Source organism: Microcaecilia unicolor, chromosome 8, assembly GCF_901765095.1.
Source record: "Microcaecilia unicolor chromosome 8, aMicUni1.1, whole genome shotgun sequence".
NCBI classification, from domain to species: Eukaryota; Metazoa; Chordata; class Amphibia; order Gymnophiona; family Siphonopidae; genus Microcaecilia; species Microcaecilia unicolor.
This window is the reverse complement of record NC_044038.1, coordinates 76,151,214-76,171,022: the sequence shown is the minus strand read 5'-3', so window position 1 is coordinate 76,171,022 and position 19,809 is coordinate 76,151,214. Positions and strand designations below refer to the sequence as shown.

The 19,809-nt window shown below is 44.7% G+C and overlaps 1 protein-coding gene across 3 annotated transcripts in view; it reads left to right on the top strand.

Moving 5' to 3' along the window:
- The window catches only part of LOC115475630 (ly6/PLAUR domain-containing protein 3-like), a 268,277-nt gene that overhangs the window by 97,656 nt on the left and 150,812 nt on the right, over nucleotides 1-19,809 (top strand). The window contains exon 1 of one of the 3 annotated variants that reach the window (XM_030211514.1): nucleotides 11,245-11,265. The exons of the other annotated variants lie outside the window; for them this stretch is intronic. The gene's annotated coding sequence lies outside the window, so the exon portion shown is untranslated. Of the gene's footprint in view, nucleotides 1-11,244; nucleotides 11,266-19,809 lie in introns of those variants that run through there. 3 annotated transcript variants of the gene reach the window in all.

Here is a 19,809-nt window from a genome sequence, read left to right as displayed (position 1 = left end):
CAGCAGAGGAGAGAGGTAGGGAATGATGGTAGAATGTCCTGACATAAAACACAGCTTCCCTATGCAATATGAAGAGCAGGATCAGGAGTTAGTATTCTCCACACTTTATCTTTTCACAGTGTGCATGCCAGCCCCATGGTCCAGTGCAGCTGCGCCAAAAGATGTGTACATTGTGCTGCTAGTGCAGTGGTGTGCTGGTAAATGTTTAACAACAGGCTCTTTCCCCTGTCCACCTCTGTGCCCCCCCATCCACCTCTGCACCCCTCGTCCACCTCTGCGCCCCTAGTCCACCTCTGCACCCCTTGTCCACCTCTGTGCCCCCCATCCACCTCTGCGCCCCCCCCCCAAATTGCAGAGCAGACTATAGCCGCGGAGAGAGCCTGGCGGAGGTGGGGGTGGGGTGGGGGGCAATGCATTACTCCAGGAAAAAAAAATTTAAATGATCTCAGGTTCCAATCTAATTCATGTTTAATGTGGGATAAAATGCCATAAATAAGTAAATAAATAAATAAATATAAACTTTTAATGTTGAGCACTTGATTCTCATAGTGGACATATTCCAAACACTATAATGAAAATAAAATGATTTTTTTCTACCTTTGTTATCTAGTGACTTTGTTTTTCTGATCATGCTGCCCAGTATTCAGTTCTGCTGCTATCTGTCCTCTTAACTCCGTTTACAGGGCTTCCTTTCCATTTATTTCTTTACTTTCTGCCTTTCTTCTTCATTTCTTGCCCTACATCCCTAAGTAAAAGCTGGGTCCTCCGCAGACTTGACTGTCCAGTGGATCCAGCTTCTGCCTATTTTCTTCATCCATGTGCAGTTTTTCTTCTCTGTTCCTTTTCCCTCATCTCATCTCATCTCCTTCCTCACTCTTTCCTCCCCTCCATCCATGTCCAGCATTTCTTCTCTCTCCCTTCCCTCTCCTCCACCCATGTCCAACAACCCTCCTGTCCCCCCTGCCCTCCCCTCCATCCACCCATGTCCAGCAACTCTCCTCTCCCCTGCCCTCCCTCCATCCATCCATATCAGCAATTCTCTTCTCTCCCCTGCCCCCCTCTATCCATCCATACCCATTGATTCTCTTCTCTCCCCTGCCCCCCTCCAGCCACCCATACCCAGCGATTCTCTTCTCTCCCCTGCCCCCCTCCAGCTACCCATACCCAGCAATTCTCTTCTTTCCCCTGCCCCCCCTCCAGCCACCCATACCCAGCAATTTTCTTCTCTCCCCTGCCCCCTCCAGCCACCCATACCCAGTGATTCTCTTCTCTCCCCTGCTCCCCTTCAGCCACCCATAGCCAGCAATTCTCCTCTGTCCCCTGATTAGCTCCTTCCGGCCGTGTCATTGAAAGCCCTGCCCGTCTCTAGCCTTCCCTTCGTGAGTTCATTCCCTCAGAGTCCCGCCCTCGTGGAAAGAGGAAATAATGTCAGAAGGCGGGACTCTGAGGGAACGAACTCACGAAGGGAAAGCTAGAGACGGGCAGGGCTTTCAATGACGCGGCCGGACGGAGGTAATAAAAAAGATTTAACCCCCCCCCCCCCAGGGTGGTGCAGGCAATGAGGGCAGTGGTGGGAGATGAGGTAAACGGGGTAAGCATGGCTTGTGGCGTCCTCCTGCTATGCTTACCTCATTTACCAGAGCTGGCTCGCCCTGCAGAACAACCGGCTCGCAAGATGTTAAAAAATTTAACAACCGGCTCTTGCAAGCCTTTGCGAGCTGGCTCCAGCACACCACTGTGCTAGTGGCAGTTGAGGATGATAATGAAAACACTGTCATGGGGATCATCTGGAAATGGAGTCACCACCAGGGAATGAGCAAGTAATTGAGAGGCAATGAGTTATGCCATTCACTGTTTACATGAGTGTGTTTAAAAGCCTCTGGAGACTTTTAGAATGCAGAAGGAAGTTCCAGGTGACAAAGGGGCAGGGGCTGATAGAGAAGAGAAGACAGAAATCCTGCAGTCAGGACAGGATAGGAAACTGCTATTGCAGGGGGGTCGTGGGAAAGGAATCCTTTGAAGTAAAGATTGCTTTTATTGAGGATGTGTTGAGGATGTAACTTTTAAGGAAATGCAAGAAACAAATGACATCCTGCCTGACATATTCTTGTATGATGTGTTCCTGAAAAAACCAGTTCTTTGTATTTTGGGCTGAGAAACCCTATATAACTGCCTGGTCTGGAAGACAAAGGTGGTCGATGAAAATCTTCCTTAAGTCTATCTCAATAGATTAAGGAATATGCGACCATTTCCATGGCTCCCCCCTTTTTATGTTCCCTCACTACCCTGCTTCTTATGTGCTACTCCTAACTTTCTATTATTTCTTATTTTTCATGTTCTTGGGTAAGAATAAATGTTGGTAATTTGAGAAGCTTCTCTTGTCTATAGTTGTTTTTGGTACTTACCCAGCGGTGGGGCTAGGAAATCAGTTGAGGAATTTGTATGGGTGGCGGGTTTTTTTTGTTCTGAGACCCAGCACCAACAGGCCCAAACACATGTTTGAATTCCATTACTATTTTCATCTCCACCACTTCCCGTGGCAAGGCATTCCACGTATCTACCACCCTTTCTGTGAAAAAATACTTCCTGATGTTACACCTGAGTCTGCCCCCCTTCAACCTCAATTCATGTCCTCTAGTTCTATCGCCTTCCCATCTCTGGAAAAGGTTTGTTTGCAGATTAATACCTTTCAAATATTTGAACACCTGTATCATGTCACCCGTTTCTCCTTTCCTCGAAGGTATACATGTTCATGTCCGCAAGTCTCTCCTCTCACGGTTTGCAATGCAAATCCCATACCATTTTTATGGCTTTTCTTTGCACCGCTTCCAGTCTTTTTATATCTTTAGCAAGATACAGTCTCCATTACTATGATGAAATCTGGGTGCAGTCATTTTGACTTCGTGTACAGAAACAGGGCGAAGCCCAGTTTCTTCTTCCTCTTTTGCTGCTATAAATTTGAGTTTCTCTTTTTCTCCCCATCTCACTTCTCACTTCTGAGCAGCTAAAAGGTCAGTAAAACAAACACACATGAGCCATGGGGGATGACAGCAGGTGCTGGATCAAAATGTGTTACCTACTAATAGGCCTTTTATTGTAATACTAGTAAAAAAAGGCCCGTTTCTTAACGCAATGAAACGGGCGCTAGCAATGTAATGAGTTCCTGCCATTAATGTTTCCACGGTTGTATTCTGAATATAATTGTTGTTTACATGTGTAAGATTTCTTTATATACCGCACCTTGAGTATTGTGTTCAATTCTGGTCGCCGCATCTCAAGAAAGATATAGTAGAATTGGAAAAGGTGCAGCGAAGGGCGACTAAAATGATAGCGGGGATGGGACGACTTCCCTATGAAGAAAGACTAAGGAGGCTAGGGCTATACAACTTGGAGAAGAGACGGCTGAGGGGAGACATGATAGAGGTATATAAAATAATGAGTGGAGTGGAACAGGTGGATGTGAAGCGTCTGTTCACGCTTTCCAAAAATACTAGGACTAGGGGGCATGCGATGAAACTACAGTGTAGTAAATTTAAAACAAATCGGAGAAACTTTTTCTTCACCCGTGTAATTAAACTCTGGAATTCGTTGCCGGAGAAAGTGGTGAAGGCGGTTAGCTTAGCAGAGTTTAAAAAGGGGTTGGACGGTTTCCTAAAGGACAAGTCCATAAACCGCTACTAAACGGACTTGGAAAACTCCAAAATTCCAGGAATAACATGTATAGAATGTTTGTACGTTTGGGAAGCTTGCCAGGTGCCCTTGGCCTGGATTGGCCGCTGTCGTGGACAGGATGCTGGGCTCGATGGACCCTTGGTCTTTTCCCAGTATGGCATTACTTATGTACTTATATATTTTTTGTGTAAACTGTGTTACAATGTGGTAAAAGTTTTCCTTGTTCAGGCCCTTCAATCAGTTTAACAATCACATCAGAAGAGCTCCTTACTCGTGAGAATGCAACATACAGTTGCCTATGTGAGAGACTGAGAGTGACAGTGTGTTTTACAGACAGTGTAAGAGAGAGATACACAGAGTGATTGTGTGTGTGTTTTTGTGTGTGTGTGTGTGTGTATGTGTTTGAGTGACAAAGTGATTAAATGTTTGTCTTCCCTTCCATTCTGTGCACTTGCCTCCACTGATGTTCATACCTCCCTGTATATGATTGTTTGTTAGAGATTCAATCCACTCCACTTCCCTCCTCCAAGTTCCGTTCTGTCTGATTGGTTCTTCGTTCCTGTGACGTCGCGTTTGTTTGCTTGGCAACTATGCAGTGTTCCGTTTCCTCGACGTGAGGGTGGGGACAGTGAGAGCCAATGAAACGCTGAACTCTACAGACTTACGAACCCTACACTGCCACAGTGCCACAGAGTCAGCTTCAGAATGTTGTAGGTGCTTTTTATTATATAGGATATGGTAAGATATATTAAATGTTTTTTTTTTCCTTGGGCTCTGGGAGGGCTGTTCCAGGGTTTTGGTGGATGGTGCTGGCTGGAAAAGGTTTAAAGTTAGTTTTGGAATTTTTAATGGAGTTAGGTGAAGAAAGTGTGAGATGTTTCTTAAATATGTTTTTTTTTTCAAAAAAATAAACCATGATTAGGTGGGGATTGTACTATAAAATGTTTCTTGCTGTTTTGGGTACAAGTCAGGTTAAAATTGACTTTAAAACTCTCTATATAGTAAGTTTTGCATTAACTTCTATGGGGGGAAGGGGAAGCAGCCAAGATTCTAAAACAGATAAGAAAAAAAAAACCCTGTCTTTTTCTGATAAGCTGATTGGTTGAGTGATGTCAGATGTTCCTCGAGGGGGGGTGAGTTGCTAGGGAGACGGCTGAGCAGGAGCGCAGGTGCCAGATCGGCGGTTTTCCTGCCCAATTGGGCAGCTTTCTGCGACCCGCTGCGGGAAATTTTTGCCCGCTGCGGGTCGCGGATTTTTGGGTGGTTTTTGATTTCGTTGGGCGGGTTGTTTTTTCTTCGCCGGCTGCTGGTTTTCTCGCCCCACGGAGGGCGTGGTTAACGACATGTCAACGATGTGTTAATGATGTGTTAACGATGGTGACGTTGTGGGCGGAGTTGGTGACGTCGGGGCATGGTTGGTGATGGTGGGGTGGAGCTGATGACGGCGGGGGCGGGGTTGATGACGGCGGGGTGGAGGTGATGATGGCGGGGGCAGGGTTGATGATGGCGGGGGCGGGGGTGTGCGGTTTTGGGCAGGTTTTCAACTGGTTTGGGGTCAGAAATTTTATTTAAACCTGGCAACCCTGAGCAGGAGACAAGAGCAGGTTGGGTGTTTGCTGGGTGTGTGAAAATTAAGAGAAAAGTATAGATTTTCTAGGTTTAAAGTGAAATAAGTGATTGGAAAAGCAATTAAGACCCAGGCTTATGTGTGCCAGTTTGAAAGTGAGTTAAGGTGAGTGTGAATGATGTTTCAGTGATAGCACTGAATTTCAAGAAATAAACAATAAGTTACCATTTTTGGGTGAAAGAAATACAAGAGCCTTGGTGCTGAGAATAAGGTGATTTGGGCTGAGAAGTGAGTACTTAAATATACAGTCTTTTTCACAGCTGTATTGCTGAATACATTTGGGGAAAACTGATGTGTTTTGGGTGAGGGAGAGCTGTACTAACAGAAAGGTGTGAGAAAGTTTAAACCATATTTAATTTGGTTTTGAGTGCAGAAAAGGTATGTTTCTGCATACAGTGAATGGAATGGTTAAGCTATAGGAAATTTAAGGTAATGGAATGAAAGTCTGTATGTAAAGGTACTAAGTGGACACACGGATGCCTACTCTTTTTAGAATAGGGAAAAACAGTTGAGACACAGGTTGTGGGTGACTGGTAAGGGTGAGAGAAGCTGTGATTTGTGTTGGGAATTGTACTAAATGAGAAAACCTATAAGGGTGTCAGGAAAAAGTGTGTAAGGATTTAAAGTGTGACAGAAGAGAGGTTGAAGGTTAATTTGATATTTGGAAAAGAAGCTATTAGGCTGTGTCTGTGGGAAAGGTATGTTGAGTGTTCTGAGTTCAGTGCAGGGTTTGGAATCAGACTGCAGGTTAAGGAAAATCTAGCACTGCTTTTGTATGAGTGTGCTGTATTCTCCAGATTGATCTGATAGCTATAAAGGGAAATGTTATGTTTTTATGTGAAGTCTGTGAGATGGAATGTTGAATCACCATTTGAATATGGAATGGGTTACTGTGTAAGATCCCTGAATGGAGTGCAAAAGCCTTCAGCAGCATTATAGAATAGGGAATTAACAGTGAGAAATAGGCTGTGAGGTGAGTACTCCTGTAAATTACTTTGTTTCAAATAGAGAGTGTGGCCACAGTATTGAGAACTGATTAAATGTCACCAGAGAGGAGTCAGTGCCTGGACTAGCACAGGGAGTTCAGGCTCTTGCCTCCGTTTATTTTCTTTATAAGTGAGGTTTAGGAAGAAGAGATCGGTGAATTATCCTCTGCAGGATTTCCGGCTGAGCTCCAATGCAAGAGAGAAATCACCAAATCAATTCAAACACAGCTAAGTGACCTTTGTAAAGGGTGTTGAAAGACATGTCATTTTTTTTGTTGGTTTACAACATTTTAAGGGAAAACTAAAGAACAGAATAATATCAAATATAAAAAATTCATGTTTTCCTGACTTGCCTAAGTGTTCTGGGTTCAAGTGAGATCCCTGCACAAACATCCATAATACCCACCAAGACTCAAATTCTGACATCAATAGCAAGGAAAGAGTATTGAAACAAATATCTGATTTTGATAAAAAGACAATTTAAATACTTATCTGAAAAGGTTCTTTTCTGCCTTTTTAGGTGATTTTGTTGAAAGAAACAGAAAAAGTTAAGGGTATACATGTAGTTCTACATTGGAATGTTGAATATGTTATTGCAGTTCTATTAAGCCACACACTAATTGTGAATTTGAGTTTATTTGAATGAAAATTTGCTTGCATTTGTATTCAATAAAGAAAAAGATATCTTGCAAATCTGAAAGTTTGGTCCTTCCATTTCAGGAACAAATCCTAAATTTAGCTTCTTTTCCTCCTTTATTCTTTGAGAGTAAAGGACGAGGTTAGTTTATGTTTAACTGATTTTTATTAGTTGTTCTCTCAGCACAACATATTGCAATGCAATTTTCCAGACAATATATTCCACTAATACAGTCTTTTCTATATGTATTATCAGTAACTGGATTATCTTAACAACTGAATTTTATAACTCCCACTCCCTTGAATTAGCATCCCTACCCCTCCCCCCTAGGTCTACTACCCATCCCCCCTCCCTTCCCCCCCCCTATAGAGGCAGGTCCCACTGTCCTTTTATATACATTCTTTTGCATTTGCTTTATTTACATATTCAATAATTGTCCTCTGGCCGCAGGTGTCATAGAGTCTAGAAAGGGGCCCCATCTGCGTTGAAATCTCAGTTCTCCATCTGGGGGCCGGCGATTAATTTCTAGTCTCTCAAATCTCATCAGCTGTATCATCTCCCCTCTCCAGTATTGGTTTTGAGGGGGCTTTGGGGACAACCAAGCCGCGAGTATAGTTTTTTTGGCCACAATGATGGCCCGAGCCGCAAACTCCCGAATGCCCGGGACCACCGGACCGTGCATTTGTAATTTCCCGAACAACATTTCCGGTCCAGGGCTCCACTCGAGTTGCCACATACTTGAGGTCCATCGTAACAGTTTCTCCCAGAAGATTCGCGTGGCTGGGCATGTCCAGAACATGTGCCCAAGTGTAGCTCCCTCAGCTCCACACTTTGGGCATGCTCCATCTGGGGAGAGCCCCATATGAAAGGCCCTCCTCGGTGGTATATGGGCTCGCATCACCATCCGGTACTGAAGCTCCCAGTGTCCCGCCATTGCAGTCATCCGTCTCAACCCTAGGATGTGATCTGTCAAAGTTGCTGCCATTATAGTCCCATCCAGTTCTCCACTCCATACCTCTGCTAACTTCTTATAGTCCAGTTCAGGAATTGTGTCTTTTATATATCTATGGTGGAAGGTGAGTGGTACTTTCTGTTGTGATCTGATAGTAAATGCTTCCGCCAATTCCTCCTGAACATCTTCAGTTAAGGAATCCCAGGGTAAGCTAGTTATGTAATGCTTCAGCTGATAGTAGTAAAACAGATCAGACGACAGTAGGTGATATTTTGATTGTAATTGATGAAAGGGTTTAATTTTCCCATCCTCTGTCAGCACCTGTACCAAATACACCAAGCCCTGTTGTTTCCATCTCCGGTAGGCCTTGTGTAGTTGTCCTGGCTGAAAATCTAAATTCCCACAAATGGGCAGGTATGGTGTTGTCCTTGCTGAAAATCGGTGCAGCCTACAAATCCATCTCCAGACTGCACGTGCTGTTGTGAAAATACCTGTATCCACAAACTCCTTTGGAACCCCTGACCGTGGTGCATGTAGTAAGTATCCAAAGTGCATGTTTTGTAGCGCTGCCTGTTCCAACATGGTGGCTGAGAAATAAGTCGTGCCCCTCAGCCAGTCATTTATGTGGCGCATACCACTTGCCACCGTCAGATGTCTTATATTCTGGAGTCCCAGGCCACCATATTCCACTGGTGTATGTAAAATCGACAGGGGTATTCGGGGCTTTTTCCCTCGCCAAAGGAATCTACTAATGGCTTTGTTTAGTATTTTCTCATCTTTAATGGAGAGATATAGAGGCAATACCTGGAATGCGTAGAGCCATCTTGGCACTATCATCATATTTATTATGGCAATACGTCCCATTAAAGAAAGTGGGTATGCCTGCCAAAGCTGTAACCTAGCACATGTGTCTCCCAGTAACCTAGTGACATTTAATGTGTATAGTTGTGATAAATCCTTTGGTACCCGGACCCCAAGATACTTAAATTCTTCCTCCGCCCAGGTCATCTTGAGAGTTTTTTGCCATTCGGCCCCTTCCCCTTGCACCATCATAGCTATTGATTTTGTGAAGTTTAATGTGAAACCCGATAACTTACTGTACTTGTCGATTAAGTTTAGTACATTTGGTAGGGAGCTATCTGGATTCGTGATTAGGATCAGCAAGTCATCTGCAAATGCCAACGCTCTTATGTCCTGTGTTCCCAACCTAACCCCTTGTATCCCCTCTTCCATCTTTATCGCTCTAAGCAAGGGCTCTAAGGACAAAATGAATAACAAAGGCGAGAGGGGGCATCCCTGGCGCGTTCCTCTACAAATCTCAAATTTTTCGCTTTTCACCCCATTGATAAGGATTTCAGCTGTTGGCTCAGTGTAGAGGGCCCTTATGGCATCATAAAACCACCCGTGAAATCCCATATGTTGCAGTGTGCCGAACATAAACTCCCAATCTACTTTATCGAAAGCTTTTTCGGCATCAAGACTGAGGAGTAATGTTGTTACATTTTCTGCTTTGCTCCGAGCTATTGCCAATAGTAATTTACGGACGTTCCCTCCTGCCTGCCTCTGCCTCACAAACCCCGTTTGTTCTTCTCCTATCAGCCTAGGCAATATGTTCGATAGCCTATTTGCTAGGATTTTTGCCAGGATCTTATTGTCTACATTTAATAAAGAAATAGGCCGATATGCCTCCGCTTGGTCCTCTGGCTTTCCGGGCTTCGGCAATAGGGTTATGAGTGCCGCGTTTGCATATCGGGGGAAGCTCTTAGTCTGAACCACACTGTCAAAGTAAGCTCCCAAAGTTCCCATAAAGGACGCTGGTAGCAACTTATAAAACTCCCTGGAGAACCCATCTGGGCCCGGCGCCGAGTGTAGTGCCAGCCCTCGAACCACCCCTTGAAGCTCTTTCCCTTGGATAGGTTCATTCAAACTTTGTATCTCCTGGTCTGTCAAATGCATGGTGCCCACCTCCCGCAGGTAATCGTGTAATGATGTCCCTCTGGGCCCCTGCTGTTTCTTGTACAATTGGGAATAGTATTGAGCGAATATCTGCTTTATCTCTTCATTTTTCGTCCTCACTTTCCCTTGCCTATCTTTCACCGCTGTGATCACCCTATGAGGTTTCCAATTCGATACCAACTTTGCCAACATTGAACCCACTTTGTTTCCATACCTATGCAGCTTGTATCTATGGTAAAACATCGCTCTAGTAGTTTTCTCATGAATGTGGGAGTTAAGAGCTACTTGTGTCGTTTTGAGCCGTTCCCATGTCTTTTTATTTGGGTTGCTCACATACTGCCGTTTGGCTCTCTGAAATTGTTTTTCTAATTGTGTAATGACTCTGGCTATCTTTTTATTTCGTGCTGCCACATACGCTATCACATCACCTCTTATAACTGCCTTTGCAGTCATCCAATATAAACTGGGATTATCTATATGCTGTGCATTAGATGCTGCATAGGTTTCCCATTTTTGATTTAAATATTGTGAGAATTTTTTGTCTCTATATAGGTACCCCGGGAACCTCCATCCCCTGCCCACTTGATAATAACTGGGGGCCTCCATATCCACCCATACCGGGCTGTGGTCGGATATCTCTTCTGGGCCTATCTCTGCTCGTATTATTTCTGCAAATACCTCTCTGCTAACCATGATGTAGTCAATCCTTGACAGGGTCCCATGGGCCCTGGACACGTGAGTGAAGTCCCTCTCACCCGGGTGTAATGTACGCCACGTATCCAGGACCCCCAAGGTGCGCATAAACGTATTTAAGGCCCGCACTCTTTGGCCACCCCTCTGGTCTCCGATCGGTCTCGAACAATCTTGTGTTGGGTCCGCCACTAAGTTAAAGTCGCCCATCACCATCAGTGGATGTTTTAACACTGCACATTTCCGTACAAGGGACTGATAAAACCCCGGGTCATATGCATTTGGGCCATATACGCCCAATAACACCAATTGCCTCCCCTGGAGCCATAGCCGCACAAGCACATATCTTCCCTGTGGGTCTTTGGAGAGTAGTTCAGCCTTAGCTGCCACCCCCCGTCCTATCAATATCGCCACTCCCCGTCTCCGCCCATTTGCTGATGCTGAAAAGACCTCCCCTACCCATGACCTTTTTAGTTTTCCATGTTCCAGCTCAGACAGGCGGGTCTCTTGTATACATGCTATATCAGTCCCCTGGCGGCGTAAAGCCGATAAGATACGAGGTTAGTTTATTTATTCTACTCCCTCGGCTGTGAGTGTGTGTTCCCTGGATATTCGCCACGACTACAACAACAGGTATCTGGGAGCACATCACTACAGTCCAGCCGAGAGGGGTGGTAACATTATGGTAATGAGGCGTAGCAGAGAGGGTTTCAGGACAAAACTGTCTGAGGAGGCATTCCTGTGGGTGGGTGTGTAGGTATGGCAATAGACTGCATTTTTATGTTTATTTTAACAGCTAATATTTCTACCCCTACCAGGTGAGCTAGGGACATGCATGGAAAATAGTTTCAGTACATATTCAGGCCGCTACTAAATGGACCTGGGAAAAATCCACAATTTTGGGAATAACATGTACGTTTGGGAAGCTTGCCAGGTGCCCTTGACCTGGATTGGCCGCTGTCGTGGACAGGATGCTGGCATAGGCAGTCGGTGGCCCAACTGTTTGGGGGGGCTAAAGGGGGCGGGGTTAGGGGTGGGGCCAGGAGTGGAGCTTAAATCCATAATTGTCTGATAACACACAGAAAAAATAAATAAATAAAAATAAAAGTCACAATTAATACCTTTTATTAAATTTAGATATTAGATATGAATCATATGTCAAAGAATAAAGTGGTTGCTCAAAGCATATACTAACCACAATCACTCAACTACAAAACACTATGCACAACTTTGTGCAAAAACACACTCAGAACCTTACTGTACCATAAATATTACACTGGACAGAACCTAATACACCAATATACCACCTATACGGAAAATGCAGACTGTCAACAATATGAAACAAGGATCATAATATCACAGTTCTCATGTAGAGCCACAAAACATCCTAATTCATGTTTAATGTGGGATAAAATGCCATAAATAAGTAAATAAATATAAACATTTAATGTTGAGCACCTGATTCTCAAAGTGGACATAGTCCAAACACTATAATGAAAATAAAATGATCTTTTCTACCTTTCTTGTCTGGTGACTTTGTTTTTCTGATCATGCTGGCCCAGTATCCGATTCTGCTGCTATCTGTCCTCTTAACTCCGTTTCCAGGGCTTCCTTTCCATTTATTTCTTTACTTTCTGCCTTTCTTCTTCATTTCTTGTCCTCGCTCCCCTGCCCCCCCCTCCAGCCATCCACACCCACCCACCCATTGATTCTCTCCTCTCCCCTGCCCCCCCTCCAGTCATCCACACCAGGGTTGCCAGGTAGAAATTTTTTTTCCAGCCCAATCCGGGCCAGAAACCAGCCCAAAACCCGCCCAAACACAAACCCCGCCCCTGACACCCCCACCCCCGCGTCACCGGCCCCGCCCCCGCCGTCACCGGCCCCGCCTCCCACGTCATCGGGCCCGCCTCCCCGTCATCAGCCCCGCCTCCCACGTCATCGGGCCCGCCTCCCCGTCATCAGCCCCGCCTCCCCGTCATCGGCCCCGCCTCCCACGTCATCGGCCCCGCCTCCCACGTCATCGGCCCCGCCTCCCACGTCACTAACCCCGCCCAAAAACGTCACTAACCCCGCCCCCCGCGGCCGAAAAAAATCAAAAAGCCGCCCAAAAAGCCGCCCGGAAGCCTAAAAAACCGCCCAAAAAACCGCAACCCGCCGCGGGCAAAAATTTCCCACGGCGGGGCGCGGAAAACCGCCCAATTGGGCGGTAAAACCGCCCACCTGGCAACACTGATCCACACCCACCCACCCATTGATTCTCTCCTCTCCTCTCTGTTCCCGGGCAGATTTTCTAACAGGAGCTGCTCATCCAATCAGAGAGCTATTTGAATGCAGCTTAACATACAGACACTCTAATGGGAATTTTTAGTCAAAAACACTAGCTAAACCCTTCGCTTTTGGATCAAAGTTCACATTTTTGATCAGAGTCATGCCCTAACATTAAGGCTGTAAACATTTCCAACATTACCCATAAATATGCAAATGAGAACCTCCCAAAAACGGACTAATTTGCATATGGCTTGAGCAAATTTGAGTACATAGCATACCAATCCCACTTCCTAGCACCTAAATTCTGCAATTAGATTTAATGCAAATACTTTTAAAACTTATTTTTAGCACTTTTAAAATTTCAGGGGTCAGTGCAAGTCTCTTTGGTGTGAACTGCTCATGTGCAGGAATTCATGATCCTAGTTAAATATTTCCCTGGCAACCCAGGACACCTCCAGCCAACTCCCCTGCTCTGCTCTCCCAGCAGTAAGATAATCAAATTACAACTGGCTATACACAAGGCTAGAGACGGCTTTCACTGCAGTTGCTGATATTTAACCCCCCCCCCCCCCCCCCCCCCCAGAGCAGCAGGTCTGGCAGGAGAACTACTACTAATACTATTTAGCATTTCTATAGAAACAGCTGATCCATCCTCCTCCCCAAGCCTCTTATACCGGGCGCCTATGGATGCTGGGCTCGATGGGCCTTTTGGTCTTTTCCCAGTATGGCATTACTTATGTACTTATTCTTTGACTTTTATCTCCCAGTTTTCAGTTCACTTTAATTCTTGTCAATAATTTTGTTATGTGTTAATTCCTAGGCTCAATAATTCAGTTAAATGTCCCCCCCCCCCCCCCCGCACTAAATTTTCTAAAGCAAGCACCGAATGAGCACTAACAATGCATGAGCAGCAGGTCAGAAATCAGGACAGGAGACCCTCTCAGGGACAGTCCCAGCTAACTTCTAATGCAGGGAAAAGCTATTTTTCTTCCTGCCTTTTACAGGCTGCAACAGGCCCAGGTAAACCCTCATTACTTCAAAGAGAGAACCTCCCCTAAAATCAACTCTGTTTGGCATGACTCTTGGAGCTTGGTAATTAGAAGCCCCAATATCGTGGAGTATAAACCTGGCACAGCAATCACCTGAAGTCTCTATTATTTTATGAAGTCTCTTTTATTGAATAAATCACAGATAATTTATTCACAGATAGATGTTCAAAGATGCTGATTCAGGATACAGAGACTTCTTAATCTGGAGGCTGTGGGAGGTGGAGATCTGAGGAGAGGTAGTTGTGTTTCGGGGGGGGGGGGGGGGGGGGGGGGGAGAAAGGTAGTTGAACAGGTAGAAATAGTCCAAAGCTAGGTGAATGGAATGTGCAATATCTCATTTGGGAGGAGATATCTTCAGGGTAAAAATCCAGGTTCTTTATAGGGAGTTCTCAGCAGGACAGAGCTGTCTGGAGCAAGATGGTGTTAGCTCCATGTCCCTGACTAGATGGTGTTGGAATGCCTCGTGGCTGAAAGGACAAAGAGGGATTGGGGCTTTCCACAGGCTCAGGGAGGAGCAGATAGAGGCCAATGGGAACACAGCCTGCCATCGGGTAGCAAGGGGTAGTCCTAGTGATAGGAGGGAAAGGTCATACCTGGCTGGCCTCTGAGGACAGAGATAGTAAGACTGAACAGGAAGTGACAGCAGGAAGACAAAAGAGCCAAGCTTGGCAGAGAGAGAGAGAGAGAGAGAGAGAGAGAGAGAGAGAGAATGTCTGGGCAGCCTCACAACCAGTGGTAACAGTTCTTACACAGCCAAACAAGTGTGGTTGCACTGCCTGTGAACTACATTACCCACAGTGCATTGCTCATGTATTTTTTGCAGTGAGAAACTGCAGCAATGATAGTCCTTGGAACTGAGAATAACAGTAAAAGCATTACACACATTTTAGGATCACGTTATAAACTAGTTTGAGGCTGTTGGAGGACAGAACACTGTTTACACGGCCTCTCCGCTTCACCCCCTCCCCCCTATTTTTGTTTTTGCTGGCATGAATCGGTGAAATTCTGATTCCTGCCTGAGCCCTGCTCTTCTGTACTGCCTTGCTCACTTGAACCCTTGACCTTGTTTACCATTGATCTCCAGATCTGCAGTGTGAGTGCTGTCTTGACCCTGCCTGAGCTGTTGCGAATCTCAAACTCTGTTTAGATCTTCTTGTGTCTTCTGTTGTTTGTCCTGCATAATGTGAACCTGGGTTTAGTTATGACTGCTACGTGCTTGCTTGACTAAAGGCTCTGTTTGGAATCACTGCAAGCCTGGCCATGCCCTGGTCAGCCCTTGTCACTACTTTGTATCGGAGTCAGGTTACATAGTGAAAGTGTGAGTAAAGTGGAGTGGTAGTCGTATTTTTGTCTGATTTTTGTCCTAAATGGTTTTAAAATAGCCCATGATATAAAGTGAAGAGGACACCTTATTTCTTTTATAGAATAGGCGCCATATAGGTGGCCCTTTTTAGAATTGTTTTCCATGTGGCAATTATAGAAAGTATGTGCTGATTTTGCAGCTGAATGTTAGAATAACCGAGCATGCACTTCAGTCTTGGTGTTGGTGGCTGGAGCCAGGGGCAGACTGAGAGTGTTCTGGGCCCCTGGGCACTGAGGTGGTCTGAGCCCCATGCCCGGCCGCTGCCGACATCCCCCTACCACTGCAGCCGACGCCCCCACTGCCCCGGTCCTATTTGAAGAGCCCTGGTGGTCTAATGGTCTCCGTGGGGAGGGGGGGGGGGAGCATGTTCTTTCCTGTGCTGTGTGCTGATGTGTTTTCAAAATGGCAGCCGAGACTTCCCGCGGTAGTCTTGCAGGTCTCAACAGTCTCGCGAGACTTCCTACAGTTTGACCTATCCAGTGCCTTTGACATGGTGGATCATGATCTCCTTTTACACCTCCTTGACGTGTTTGGCGTGGGCGGCTTTGTTTTGCATTGGATCAAGGGCTTCTTGTTGTCCAGATCCTACCAAGTCAAATTGCACTCTACCATTTCTGCTCCCTGGAGAGCCTCCTGTGGGGTGCCTCAGGGCTCACCCCTATCACTCACACTGTTTAACATCATGCTGATCCCTCTTGCTACCGCCCTCTGCAACCTGGGCCTAAACTCGTACATTTACGCTGATGACGTCACCATCTCCATCCCTTTCCGTGACACAGTAGCTGAAATCTCTGACCTGATTGCAACCAGCTTATCTACCATGGAACACTGGGCGAGGGTGTTCCAGTTCAAGTTAAATAAGGATAAAACTCAGTGCCTTATTCTCCACTCCCCATACTATTCTGTCCCTACAGACACCCTCACTATAAATTACTATGTCCTCCCTCTATCTAGCAGCCTAAAGCTCCTTGGGATGATCTTGGATAAGCATTTGCATCTTGGCGACCAGGTACGAGCTGTCACTATGAGAATGTTCAGTGCGATGTGGCGGCTTCAGCAGGTCAGATATTGCCTCACTAGAGAACTGTTTCGCACCCTTGTCCATTGGTTGGTGCTATCTCACCTGGATTACTGCAGCAGGATTTACGCAGGTTGTCCTGTATATCTGTTGCGAAAATTCCAGATTGCACAAAACACAGCGGCGAGACTGATCCTAGGAAAATCGTGATTTGAGCATGCTCTGCGTTTCCTTCTCCACTGGTTGCCTGTGAGGGAACGTATCTTTTTCAAAATTTGCTCCCTTACCCAAAAAAATTATCTACGGGCAGGCTCCAGAATATATGCTTTGTCTTATTGACCTTCCTCCCAGAAACGCAGTTGCCATCTCGAGGTCGTATCTCAATCTGCACTTCCCAAATGCTTAAAACTGCAAGATGATCACCACCTGTTCAAGAGGCTGCTGAAAACCCACCTATTTGGGCTGGTCTATTCCCCCCACTCTCTTCTCGATCAATAGTCCCACCTCCTCACCCCTGTAACTGTTATGCCCCTTTCTGTCCTTTTCTTGTCTCTTACCATTTTCCCTTATTGTACTGTCATTTTTACTTCTCCTATGTTAGCCACATTGTGCCTGCATGTGTGGGAAAATGTGGGGTAGAAATGTACTATAAATAAATACTGTTTATCCCAGAAATAGTGGATTTTACCCAAGTCCATTTAATAACGGTCTATAGACTTTTCCTTTAGGAAGCTGTCCAAACTTTTTTAAAACTCCGCTAAGCTAACCACCTTTACCACATTCTCTGGCAACGAATTCCAGAGTTTAATTACACGTTGAGTCAAGAAAAAGTTTCTCCAATTTATTTTAAATTTACTACATTGTATCTTCATCGCATGCCCCCTAGTCCTAGTATTTTTGGAAAGCGTAAACAGACACTTCACATCTACCCGTTCAACTCCACTCATTATTTTATAGACTTCTATCATATCTCCCCTCAGCTGCCTTTTCTCCAAGCTGAAGAGCCCTAGCCACTTTAGCCTTTCCACATAGGGAAGTCGTCCCATCCCCTTTATCATTTTTGTCGCCCTTCTCTGCACCTTTTCTAATTCCACTATATCTTTTTTGAGATGCGGCGACCAGAATTGAACACAGTATTCGAGGTGCAGTCACACCATGGAACGAAACAAAGGCATTATAACATCCTCATTTTTGTTTTCCATTCCTCTTTCCTAATAATACCTTACATTCTATTTGCTTTCTTAGCCGCAGTAGCACACTGAGCAGAAGGTTTCAACGTATCATCAACGACAACACCTAGATCCCTTTCTTGGTCCGTGACTCCTAACGTGGAGCCTTGCATGACGTAGCTATAATTTGGGTTCCTCTTTCCCACATGCATCACTTTGCACTTGCTCACATTAAATGTCATCTGCCATTTAGATGTCCAGTCTCCCAGTCTCGTAAGGTCCTCTTGTAATTTTTCACAATCCTCTCACGATTTAACGATTTTGAATAACTTTGTGTCATCAGCAAATTTAATTACCTCACTAGTTACTCCCATCTCTAGGTCATTTATAAATATGTTAAAAAGTAGTGGTTCCAGCACAGACCCCTTGGGAACCCCACTAACTACCCTTCTCCACTAAGAATTCTGACCATTTAACCCTACTCTCTGTTTTCTATCTTTTAACCAGTTTTTAATCCACAACAGAACACTACCTCCTATCCCATTACTCTCCAATTTCCTCTGGAGTCTTTCATGAGGTACTTTGTCAAACGCCTTCTGAAAATCCAGATACACAATATCAACTGGCTCACCTTTATCCACATGTTTGTTCACCCTTTCAAACAAATATAGTAGATTGGTAAGGCAAGATTTCCCTTCACTAAATCCATGTTGACTTTGTCTCATTAATCCATACTTTTGAATATGCTCTGTAATTTTGTTCTTAATAATAGTCTCTACCATTTTGCCCACCACCGACGTCAGACTCACTGGTTTATAATTTCCCGGATCTCATCTGGAACCTTTTTTAAAAATCGGCCACCCTCCAATCTTCCGGTACCATGCTCGATTTTAAGGACAAATTACATATTTCTAACGATAGCTCTGCAAGCTCATTTTTCAGTTCTATCAGTACCCTGGGATGAATACCATTCAGTCCAGCAGATTTGCTACTCTTCAGTTTCTAGAATTGCCCCATTATATCCTCCAGGTTTACAGAGAATTCATTAAGTTTCTCTGACTCGTCAACTTCGAATACCATTTCCGGCACTGGTATCCCACCCAAATCTTCAGACCAAAGCAAAGAATTCATTTAATCTCTCCGCTACGGCTTTGTGTTCCCTAATCGCCCCTTTTACTCGTTGGTCATATAGCGGTCCAACTGATTCTTTTGCCGGCTTCCTGCTTTTAATATACCTAAAAAATGTTTACTATGAGTTTTTGCCTCCAACGCAATCTTTTTTTCGAAGTCCCTCTTAGCCTTCCTTATCAGCACTTTGCATTTGACTTGACATTCCTTATGCTGTTTCTTATTATTTTCAGTCGGTTCCTTCTTCCATTTTCTGAAGGATTTTCTTTTAGCTCTAATAGCTTCCTTCTCCTCACTTTTTAACCAAGCTGGCTTTTGTTTGGTCTTCCGTCCTCCTTTTTTAATACGCGGAATATATTTGGCCTGAGGTTCCAGGATGGTGTTTTTGAACAGCATCCACGCCTGATGTAAATTTTTGACCCTCACAGTCGCTCCTCTAAGTTTTTTTTTCACCTTTCTTCTCATTTTATCATAGTCTCCTTTTTTAAAGTTAAACGCTAATGTATTTGAATTCCTGTGTTTACTTTCTTCAAAGCTAATATGAAATCTGATCATATTATGATCACTGTTGTCAAGCGGCCCCAGCACCATTACCTCCCGCACCAGATCATGCGCTCCACTAAGGACTAGGTCTAGAATTTTTCCATCTCTCATCAGCTTCTGTACCAGCTGCTCCATAAAGCTGTCCTTGATTTCATCAAGGAATTTTACCTCCCTAGCGTGCCCCGAAGTTACATTTACCCAGTCAATATCGGGGTAATTGAAATCGCCCATTATTATTGTGTTGTTCAGTTTGTTTGCGTCCCTAATTTCCTTTAACATTTCTGCATCCGTCTGTTCATCCTGGCCAAGCGGACGGTATCACTATCCTTTTCCCCTTTACACGTGGAATTTCAATCCACAGTGATTCCAAGAAGTGTTTTGTTTCCTGCAGAATTTTCAATCTATTTGATTCAAGGCTCTCATTAATATACAATGCTACCCCTCCACCAATTCGATCCACCCTATCACTACGATATAATTTGTACCCCGGTATGACAGTGTCCCACTGGTTATCCTCCTTCCACCAGGTCTCAGAGATGCCTATTATATCTAATTTTTCATGTAGTGCAATATATTCTAACTCTTCCATCTTATTTCTTAGGCTCCTGGCATTCGCATATAGACATTTCAAACTATGTTTGTTTTTCCTATTTACATCATGCTTAGTAGGTGACAGTATTAATTTGCAATCTTTTGTCTGATTTTTATTTTTATTTAAGGACACCTGATCTACTACGGTCTCTTTTGCAAC